The sequence below is a fragment of the Ctenocephalides felis genome, unplaced genomic scaffold (assembly GCF_003426905.1).
Source record: "Ctenocephalides felis isolate EL2017-DRISC unplaced genomic scaffold, ASM342690v1 CF-g0.4_SCAFFOLD_01530, whole genome shotgun sequence".
NCBI classification, from domain to species: Eukaryota; Metazoa; Arthropoda; class Insecta; order Siphonaptera; family Pulicidae; genus Ctenocephalides; species Ctenocephalides felis.
The window spans coordinates 10,906-21,922 of record NW_020537684.1 but is presented as its reverse complement, the minus strand read 5'-3'; the positions used below and the strand labels follow the sequence as shown (position 1 = coordinate 21,922).

The 11,017-nt window shown below is 32.2% G+C and overlaps 2 non-coding genes across 2 annotated transcripts; one reads left to right on the top strand and one right to left on the bottom strand.

Annotated features, from left to right (window-relative positions):
• Positions 1-6,322: 6,322 nt before the first annotated feature.
• Positions 6,323-6,395, bottom strand: Trnam-cau. The gene has a single exon. It is a non-coding gene; the product is annotated as a tRNA-Met (tRNA).
• A 314-nt stretch (positions 6,396-6,709) lies between these two features.
• Trnaa-cgc lies at positions 6,710-6,781 on the top strand. Its single transcript has one exon. It is a non-coding gene; the product is annotated as a tRNA-Ala (tRNA).
• The last annotated feature ends 4,236 nt before the right edge of the window (positions 6,782-11,017 follow it).

Genomic DNA, 11,017 nt, shown 5'->3' with positions numbered 1-11,017 from the left:
CATATGATTTAGTGAGTCTTATATTTAAGACTGACAGAATTTTCGTCAATTCCAGTATTGTTTATAAAGCTACATAATGTCTTGCAGAAATATATTGCATCGTACAATTTCCTCTGCCTTCCCCAGAGACAAATCTTATTAAACAGTTTGCTTTTTCCAAAGCTTTTCATATAAAAAACCTACCTATTCTTTCGTGAAGACAAAGTCAATTTTCGAATTCTTTGCGTGCAAGAACATTTGATTAATTACGGACTTTGCTGATTATCGACGAGAAGAGAAGCGAAGAAAACAACGCCAATGGGGGTCACAGGCACAAAAATCGATAAAACAGATGGATACTGAGAAATTGCATCGAGGGAGTTGCCAAGAAAGAATTTAATTTATCTCGATGATTGATTAGACCGGTCGCACAAGGATAAGATACGAATTCGAGATGAAATCGAGGAGAGTTGTCTATCTGTGCTAATAATATGCAGAGGAGATGTAGATGGCCAACTTGAATGGGCGAGAACTCTTTCGAAATAATTGTAGTAGAATACAAAGTCCACGGCTTAAATTTTGGAAAATAGCAAAAAACGGCATATTTCTACAATGATGAATTAACTGGGAATTTTACTGAATATAGTCAGGTAGTTGTTATTTGATATGCGTTATTTGTTGTGATGCAGTTGTGTGGCTTTTTGCAGTGTTGCTAAAATTCAAATTGGATATAGTAGCTCGCCTAACTCTGTATTATAAATATCTGCTATAAAATGTTTATATCCGACGCGAAAAAAAAATCGTATTCATTTGCACAAATTAGCAATAAAGATATACTCTTAATCTATAAGCATCATTAAGCCATCTGAAATATCTGACGGAACCACGCATGTTATTTAACATCCCGTACATAAGTACACATAATAAATAACCTACATGAAAAATAACGCATACGGCGGGTCATTATCCTGTAATAAAATCGGCGAGATCAAAAACAAATTCACAGAAAGGAAAATAATAGGCAGAGAAGCCTCCGATATAAGGCATGACGGATAATAATCACATACAAAGAGCAAATAGGGCTCATAAAAGTCACAGAGAACAATAGCTTGTGTTTCTTGGTAACCTTTAAGTTGACAGTCCTACGCTATTTATTGACGAAAACACTGGACTTCGTTAATTCTATATAAAAATGGTTTAGACGAGCCAAAACTTTCATGGAGCGGTAAAAGATTAAATATTACTGCGGTTTTATGCAGCATACAAATGCTGATGGCTTATGCAAAACTCGTTTATGTGGTTTGGTCGTCTAATATCCTTGTGCTTTGTACAAGTGTGTCCTTTTGCCTTTTGCCTTTTCCGAGTACAAAAGACTTTAGGAATGCATCACCGCAACCGTAAAATAATTCGTAAACACGGTGAGCAAAGTTCCGGTGGTAATTTGAAATAAAAGCAACGATGAATAATTTAAAATTAGGATGATTCGTGCGTTGGGTTAAAATAAATAATAGAAAAACAAGCTTGCATATTTCATTAATTATATTATTATATAATAGGATAAAAGCGTAATAAAAATTTGAATTTATCTTGTCATGCATAGCATCATGCTTTAAAGCAAATTTCTGATAAGAATACTTCCTACTTTAATTTAACATCATTACAAGTTTTTTTGAAATTTTGCAATTTTTGAAATATTTGAATTTATATTTTTCGAAAATATCCGCTAATTTGATGTGCATATGCCTAATAAACAGTTTTTGATCACCAAATGGCCTTTTTCAAAAAAAAAAAATCTGGATATCCTGGTCCTGCTTCTCCCAAAGTTCAAATAATTCTTTATTCCGCAATAGTAAAATGTTTTTTGATCATTCAACCCAATTTCTTAGAAACAAAATTGTCATTTTCACAGTTTTTGTCCCGTATCTATAAAACTACTAGACCTGCCTTTGCCAAAAACAGATTAACACATATCCTCTCTTAATCGTTGAAAATATTTGTAACCGCACATACAAACATACGAATACACACACCTTAATACATACATTTTTTCTAATTGTAAGGAATGCCAGAATGTTCAGAAACCTGTGAAACGTAAAGTATGCAAATCATTTTAATTCTTTAATGTTCAAAATGAAATCATTGTTCTAAATTATAAGTTTTTGACATTTTTGACCACCAAAATGACACTTTTTTTACCTTTTTTATTGGATCTCCGAAACCGCTAGCCATGCCTTTCCAAAAATTTAATCAGATCTTTATTTCTTCAAATAAAAATATTTTTTGAATCATTCAAATCGAACGCTCTATTATCTCAAGAAACAAATTATTATTTTTGGGATTTTTTGCTCCGTATCTCCGAAACGACTAAACCTGCCTTTGCAAAAAACTGATCAGCGCATCTCCACGTCAATAGAAATCGAATGTTTTCTTGAATAATTCAAATCGGTTGAGCCGTGCTCTCTAAAATCATCAAAAAATATTTGTATCCACACATACATTCATTTTTTCTAAGGTATGTCAAAATGCTCAGAAACCTCTGAAACGTAAAGATATGTACAAGTTTTTGTTTTATTTTTTGTGATCACTATAACTTAACCTGCGGGAAATTCAAAATGAAATTGTTCATCTAAATTATATGAATTTGACATTTTTGACTTCTAATTTTTTTTACTTTTTTATTTAATCTCCGAAACCGCTAGCCATGCCTTTCAAAAAATTATATCAGATCTTTATTTCGTCAAATAAAACGTTTTTGAATCATCAAAATCGAACGCTCTATTATCTCAAAAAACTGAGTTACCGTTTTTGCCACTTATTGCCCGTATCTTTGAAACGGCTAGACCTGCCTCTGCCAAAAATTAATCAGCACGTCTCACTAGCAATACAAATCTAGTGTTTTTGAATCATTCAAATCGGTTGATTCGTGTTCCTGAAATCGTCGACGAAAATCTGTATCCGCAAACATAACACATATCTATTTTGTAAGGAATGCCAAATGTTCAGAAATTTTTAAAACGTAAAGATGTATAAAAATATTCATTTTCGATATCTTTGCGAATTATATAACTTAAAGTATGAGAAAAAAGGATTTTTTTTTTAAAACTTTTTATTTGTCAATTGATGCTATTGCTTCCAAAATTTTCAACATATGTAAAATGAAAAAAATGTATTGATGTTCTGATCTTTTGGTTTTAATTCTTGAGCTTTTGTGCGGACAATTTTGCTAACTCAGGGGAATTTCAGCGAATTGTGTGCACATGCTATCGTGCCCTATCCTATCCTCTATCGACTCCTTTATTGTGGTCAAAGACCCGAGAGCGGTAATATAATGTTAATGGCAGTGGGTTAGTGGCGCATCTTTACGCCGAACGGACATGACTGCAGCCAGGCAACATTATATGCTTGGCTTCAGACAGAATGAATATTACAACAGGAAGGATTCTGATTACAATTTCACACCTTGACCATATATGGCACACGAGCTTAAATTACAAACTTGTACTGTATAATTATTGATTGCACCAAGTAATGAGTTGCCAATTAATCGTAATAAAAAATGCAAATTGAGCCATCATTGAACCTTAGATTGAATGGTGATTTGGTTCCTGCATTCAATGTTGTTAAATATCTGGGAATACATTTAGGTAGAAGATTAACCTGGCATGAACATATTCTAAGAAGCGTCAGCAGCTTGAATTAACACGTAGGCAACTTAATTGGTTAATGGGCTGGAAATCACAAGTCACAATAGAAAATAAACTCCTAATATACAAGACAATTATTAAACCAATATGGTCCTACGGCCTACAACTATGAGGTGCGGCCAGTAAATCGAACATAACTATTCTACAAAGGTTCCAAAATAAAATTTTGAAAGAAATCGTGAACGCTCCAAAATACGTTCCCAATTGGTTGATACATCAAGATCTCAGAATTCGAACTATAGAAGAAGAAATTAGTCTTTACTGCACCAGATACAAAGCTCGTCTAAGTCGTCATCCAAACATATTAGCGTTAGATCTGCTCAAGCCTTTACCACCAAAGCGTCTCAAAAAAGAATCTGCAATGATTTACTACAAAATATAACATAACATCTATGAAGGCGCTATCGCAGGATAGCGATCCTTCTCACGCAGTCAAATTATATATAACTGTAACAAATGTCGCTGAATGTACTTTGTATTGCTATGAAAAATAATAAAAAAAAAATCATTAAACCTCAACTTTCAAGAACATTTGACAAAAGTTGAATTATAGGAACATTTAACCAGTTAACTTCGTCAAAGTATTTTAAATATTTTGAGGCTATGACTGTATAAAATAAGTAGTCATAAATGGCATTACAGATTGGGTTCGTTACTATTTTACCACGATTTCCATACCATGCCCGACTGTAATAAATATGACTTCAAAGAGATTACGTTACAATATTATCTAAAGTGAACATGAATGCATCAATTTAACTACTAATTGGATACTAATGCACAGTTGGTGAAAACGTGTGCAGAACACGTGGTATCAATTCAGTATCAAAGTTAGTATGATTCCATTAACGGTTGTGTGAATGTCAAAGCATTGTTTCTATGAAACTTTTGCACTAAAGGTAATAGGATTTAATAAATGATAATGAATTAGCTGCATAGTAATAACATTTGAATTAAAATTAAATAAATGATTTGGTATGGATTCTGATTGGAATCGCTTAATAGCGCGGAGAAATTCAAAATGATGAATTTGTACCTTAGCCTATAAGATTTTAGTATCATATCAGACTACGATATCAATCGTTATCAAAAACGTCAAAAAAATTTTTTCAACATATAATTACGAGAAAACTGCCGGAGATTTTTTTTTACAAAAACTAGTCAGAATAATTCCCATACAATTTATTTTAAAAAAACGTTTCAAAGCATTGTTTCTGTGAAACTTTTGCTATAAAGGTAATAGGATGTAATGAATAACGGATCAGGAACATAATAATATTTGCGTAATTGAAAATAAATATTTGGTATGGATTCTGATTAGAATCGCTTAAACGCGCGGTGAAATTCAAAACTGTGATAAATTTTATTTTAGCCTATAACATTTTAGTATGTCGTATCAGACTACGATATCTATTGTTATCAAAATCGTCAACAAAAGTTCTTTTCGAGACATAATTACGAGGAAATTGCCGGCCAATTTTTGCCAAAAACTAGTCAGAATAATTCCCATACAATTAATTTAGAAAAAAACGGCTTTGCTGATGGTCGCACAGAACTGATAAACACTAGTCCTTGTCTCTAGTGACTAGTAACATTGAATAGTTTTTAAGTTTTTTGATAGCTTTCGAACAGATTTTGAATTTTTAAAATCGATTCTAAATTATTAGCTAAAACGTGGACGAAAATTTTTACACTTTTCTGGTAATTTCAAAGAAATGCTTTGGCTGACGGTCGCACAAAACTAGTAAACACCAATTCTTGCCGAGTTACATCGAATGGCTTTAAATTTTTAAAATCGGTTCAGCGGTTTTTGAGTAAATAGCGTTATAAGTATGTTTCATGTATGTATGTATGTTTCATGTATGTATCTATGTATGTTCATGTATTATATGTGTTTTATGTATGTATGTATGGTCCCGTTTTATCATGGAAGTTATAACTTCAAATAACAACTCCCATATGGTCTAGTGGCTAGGATACCTGGCTTTCACCCAGGAGGCTCGGGTTCGATTCCCGGTATGGGAAATATTTTTGCTCAGAAAAGAATTCTTTTAACACGTTAATCGCCATGTCAGTCATACGTGTCTGACACTACATTTTTACATAAACCGTTTTAGACACATATGTCTGACGCACTGAATTTAACACAAGACCGCGTTTGATATAAAAATATAGAGTAATGTATGTCTGACATAAAAAATAGTGTTTTTTACAGAAATTTTGGCAAATAAAAGTTCTTTGATATTTTAAACTAAATTCTCTAATACTACGGCTCATGCAAATTTTTATTTAATATCGTGGCGATTAACGTGTTAATCAATATTTCCGTCGACTTTTTAAAGATAATTGGCAATGTATTGTATATTTAATGAAAATCAAAAAGGAGATAAAAAAAATCTGTTCACCACACACACATACACACACACATAATTCTTCCAAATTTGGTCCCATTCGATTTAGAATGGCTCGAAACGTCGAAAAAACATAAAATTAGCGAATCGGATTTTTTGATAGAAACATAAACTTTTCCTTTAGAAAGTTAATTAAAAAAATAACTTGGTTTTAGAATATTTCTAAAACTAATGACTATTTTCATATATCATTTTTCTCAAGAAATTTGTTTTTAGATGTAAAAGAATTGCCCCGGGTGAGGATCGAACTCACGACCTTAAGATTATGAGACTTACGCGCTGCCTACTGCGCTACCGAGGCTATGTGCGAAAACACCGTAAAAATCGCTTACTAGTTCAACGCTGTAATCATTTGTACATACTGTAATTAAATCCATTACTAATACATCAAGGTATTACGATGAATCACTAATAAATAAAAATATATTACTACATACATGTAAATGTGTTTTATTTATTTATAAATGCGAATTCAAGTGTATTTCTACGATTTATTTCAACGATTCGCATACATCGAGAGTCTGGCTAATAGGTACGGGCAAAGTCTCTATGTAGAGGTGCGCGCGAGAGCGCTCGGCCTGATTCAACAGCGCGATGGAAGCATATTTGCTCACCGGGGGTGTAACTCAGTGGTAGAGTGTCTGCTTCGCATGCTGAAAGTCCTGGGTTCAAATCCCAGCTCCTCCAAACAATATTTTTATTTTTATCTTTTGTGAAAATTTAAATTTCAAAATGCTAATTTGTTATAATAGGTTTGTGCCTTTCATAGTCGCACTAACGATTGCAACAGTAAACAAACAATTTATGTCAAAATGCTATTATGGTTTGGCTTTTTTAACAGCTCTATATCATTTCATCTTCCATACCATTTAATCTTTTATCGCTCCATGAAGGTATTGGTTCGTCTAACAACTTTTATAAAGAATTAACGATGTCCGTGTTTTTCGTTAATAAATGGCGTAGTGTCAACCTTAAAGGTTACCGAGAAACACAAGCTATTGTTCTCGGTTACTTATGAGTCCTATTTGCTATTTATATCTCTCTATTTTTATTTTTATCTTTTATAAAAAATAAAATTTTAAAATGCTAATTTGTTGTAATTGTAGTACTCTTTCATAGTCGCACTAACAATTGCAACAGTAATCAAGCAATTTATTTCAAAATGCTCTTATGGTTCGTTTTTTGTTCGATTATTACTAAACTGTATTATTTTATTGAAGGTTAATACAATATAATATCAATCATAACACCCAGAGTACAAAAATTGCCAAACGATCTCGTTAATAAGCTTCTTAATATCAGAAAATAGTCAAAAGTTTTAAACTAAAATTAGTATTTTAAACTTTTTAAAATACTAATCAGGGTCATCCTTTAATCACGTGTTCGATTTTAAAGGATTTTGAATCTTTTCTCATTGTTAGTACATATTGCACATTGTACATATTGTACATATTGTTAGTACATAGAGCACATATTGATATTTAAAATTACTACCTTTGTCCAACCAAAATCACGTCTATTTTTAGAACCGAGAAAAAATCCTGACATTTTTTATAACCTTGTAGATTTTAACTAAGGTCAAAATTAAATACACGTGGTATCTTACTAAAAGACCCCCCCCCCCTTAAATTTTTTGCCAACCTCCTTTGCTTCATGTAATTAATAGATGGACAAGAATGACTCCAAATCAATATCTTTCGAACAGTTTTTGAATTTAGTTTTGAGAGATAAAAAATGGACAAAGAATTTTACACTTTTATGCTAATTATAAAGTAATGGCTCGGCTAATCAACGCGTAATAATAAAAACTGTTGAAATCGGTCTAGCCGTTTTTGAGAAAACTTCGACGAATGATAAAAAATCAGCTCACATACATACCATCTTTGTTTCATATTATATTCAAGTTATTGCATTTTTTGTATCATTCCTTTTTTGTGCCTACAATTTTGTAAATAGGACATTAAAGTCTTGATTAACAAAAACAAATTATAACAAAAAAAATTAAACTCTCACATATACTTTTTCAAATTTTGTCTCAACCGGTTCAGAATGACTTAAAACACCGAGAAAACATAAAATCTGCAAGTCGGATTCTTTGGCGAAAACAAACTTTTCTTTCGAGAAGTTAACAAGTGACAATTTGCCTTACAATTTGCATGAACTTCCCGATACATATACAAAATCAACTTAATCAATAAAAATTGAGATTCAGATATTTAGGTAAAATGTTAAATTCGCTCTTGTGTTCGACATTCATCTTTTATGGTTTTTACTTTGTTGCATTCACCTGCATTAAATTTAAAAACCTCCTAAATAAAATGTTTTTTTACAATGCGTTGTAAAAGTGATTGCTAGACAATAGAGTATTATGTTTCTGCTTAAAACTACAATATCAACTTGGAATTGTATACAGTCTATTCAAGAAATATTCCGGTTCGTAAAAGTAAATATACCAAAGTAGTAAAACAAAAAAAGTCTGTACATGCATTCAGTGCAATTTTAATAAAATGTAATAATATATAAAATGAAACATTTCCTTTCATGTTGAATTCATAAACAACTCGAAAAACCACGTAGAAGCATTCAGATTCCGACATTGCAGAGCGGCGTGGCATATCGTTAGAAATTCGCGCAACACGTTTTAATGCCGCAATATAAATGCTCCGTCGTAAAAGTATGGGGAAAGGATTGCCAACAATTTCTCCTGAAATGTTGACTCTGGAAATTAAATTATACACAAGTTTTAAAGCCAAATGGTAATATATTTTGTTGTCGTTTGAATAATTTCATTAGTAAAAATTAGAAGTTGAATTATGTTGTTATTGATGGACCTTGGGTAAAAATGTCCCAAAAATGGCTACAAGACATATTTCTAGCTGGGAATTTCACTCAACCTAATTAGATAGTTGTTTGTATGATATGTGTTCTTGTTATATTTCTTTTTAAAAATTCTAGAATTTTTATTACAATTTTATTAAGGTTTGCAACCTGAGATACGAAGCATCTCCTGGGGAATGCCCGTAGGTTGATAACGAAACGGAATCTTGAAGAATTTGCGGCCCGTACCAGATGATTAATAATATGAATCTTTTCGCCTCTGTATGCGGGTGCTATTGTTCGCACAAATGTATTCAGAAAACGGTAGTAGGTATTATGATAGAAACGATGTGCACGGAATTATTATTATTCGCACACTGTACGAATAGCGACACCCTTTGGATATGGTAATCGCGGTAATGGATAGCGTTTTCGCGGTTTAAATTTTAAATTGTCATTAATAATCATCACATATTATTGCAGAATATATTAGGTTGGAAACTGAATAAGTGCGGATTGTGTTAGAAAATCTAAAAAAGCCAAACAAAATATTTTTTGACAACTGAAGATGCCCTTTTACCTTCGTGTCGCGTCGTGGCAGCAGAAATAAAAAAGCAAGATATTTTTTTCGATTTGATTCGAAAACTGATTTTTAATCTAAACAAGAAAATTGCAAAATATGTTGGTCGTTTATCCAGTATAGTTTTTTAACTTCCCGTAGGGCAAGTTATAGTAATCGCAAAAAATCGAAAATGAAAATTTTTATATATCTTTACGTTTCAGAGGTTTCTGAACATTTTGGCATACCTTAGAAAAAATGGATGTATGTGTGTGTGTGTGTGTGTGTGTGTATGTGTGTGTGTATGTATGTATGTATGTATGTGTGTGTATGTATGTGCGGATACAAATTTTCGTCGACGATTTCGGGAACACGGATCAACCGATTTGAATAATTCAAAAAACATTCGATCCGTATTGATAAGGAGACGTGCTGATTAGTTTTTGGCAAAGGCAGGTCAAGCCGTTCCGAAGATACGGGGCAAAAAGTTCCGAAAACGGTAACTCAGTTTTTAAGAGAACGGAGCGTCCGATTTTAATAATTCAAAAAACATTTTATTTGTATTGACAAGATGAAGAATCGATACAACTTTCATGAAGGTAGGTCCAGCGGTTTCGGAGATATAGAGGAAAAAGTAAAAAAATGAGCCATTTGGCGGTCAAAAATGATCATTAGACATATGCACATCAAATTATCAGACATTTTATAGAGATTTTAACAATAAGTATACATTTTGTTAACATTCCTATCGGTTCCGTACCAATGCTTATGCGTTAGACAGCGACGCGGCGCTTACGCGCTTTATATTTTGTCCCTATGTAGTTAAAGCAGTACGATTGCTTTGAAAAAAAAGTTCAGATCTTCCACAATATGTCAAAATAAAGAAAAAAAAATTTTTTTCAAAAAAAACAAATTTAAAAAAAAAAAAAATTTAAAAAAAAAAAAATTTTTTTTCAAAATAAAACTAATTTTTTGTCCAATTTATAGTTTCTCAAAAATCTTATTTTTTCAAAGTAATTTTTTTTCAAAAATGTTAATCGTTTTAAAAAAAAAATAATAATTTTTGGTACGGGAAGTTCCAGCAATTTGCCTTAAGGCACGATGCCCTAATTGCCTTAAGACAGAATTCCACTTACAGCTAGTTTCATCCTCAATTGCACAACATACATAATTGAATTATTACACATAAGTTCGAAACAGTTGCTTCGTGCTTCGTGCCTCATCATTACACATTCACCAACCGTGTGTGATTTTGCGGAACGCTAAATTCCTAATTACATGCAAATTCGGTTCATGATCGCGATTCCGTATCGTTGGAATAGAAATCGTGATATTGCACTTATCGTTAGTGTATATACGGGAATATTAAAACCCATATCTCTGGATTAGATACCGAACATTAGGCGGACAATGCATGAATAATTTAAACCGCGCGATTTATTATGGGTAATAGCTAGGAGCATGCAAGGGATGAGTTGGGTAATGGAAAATGATATAGTTTAAAGAACCAAAATTTATACATCGTTCCGAAAATTACACTGCGTATT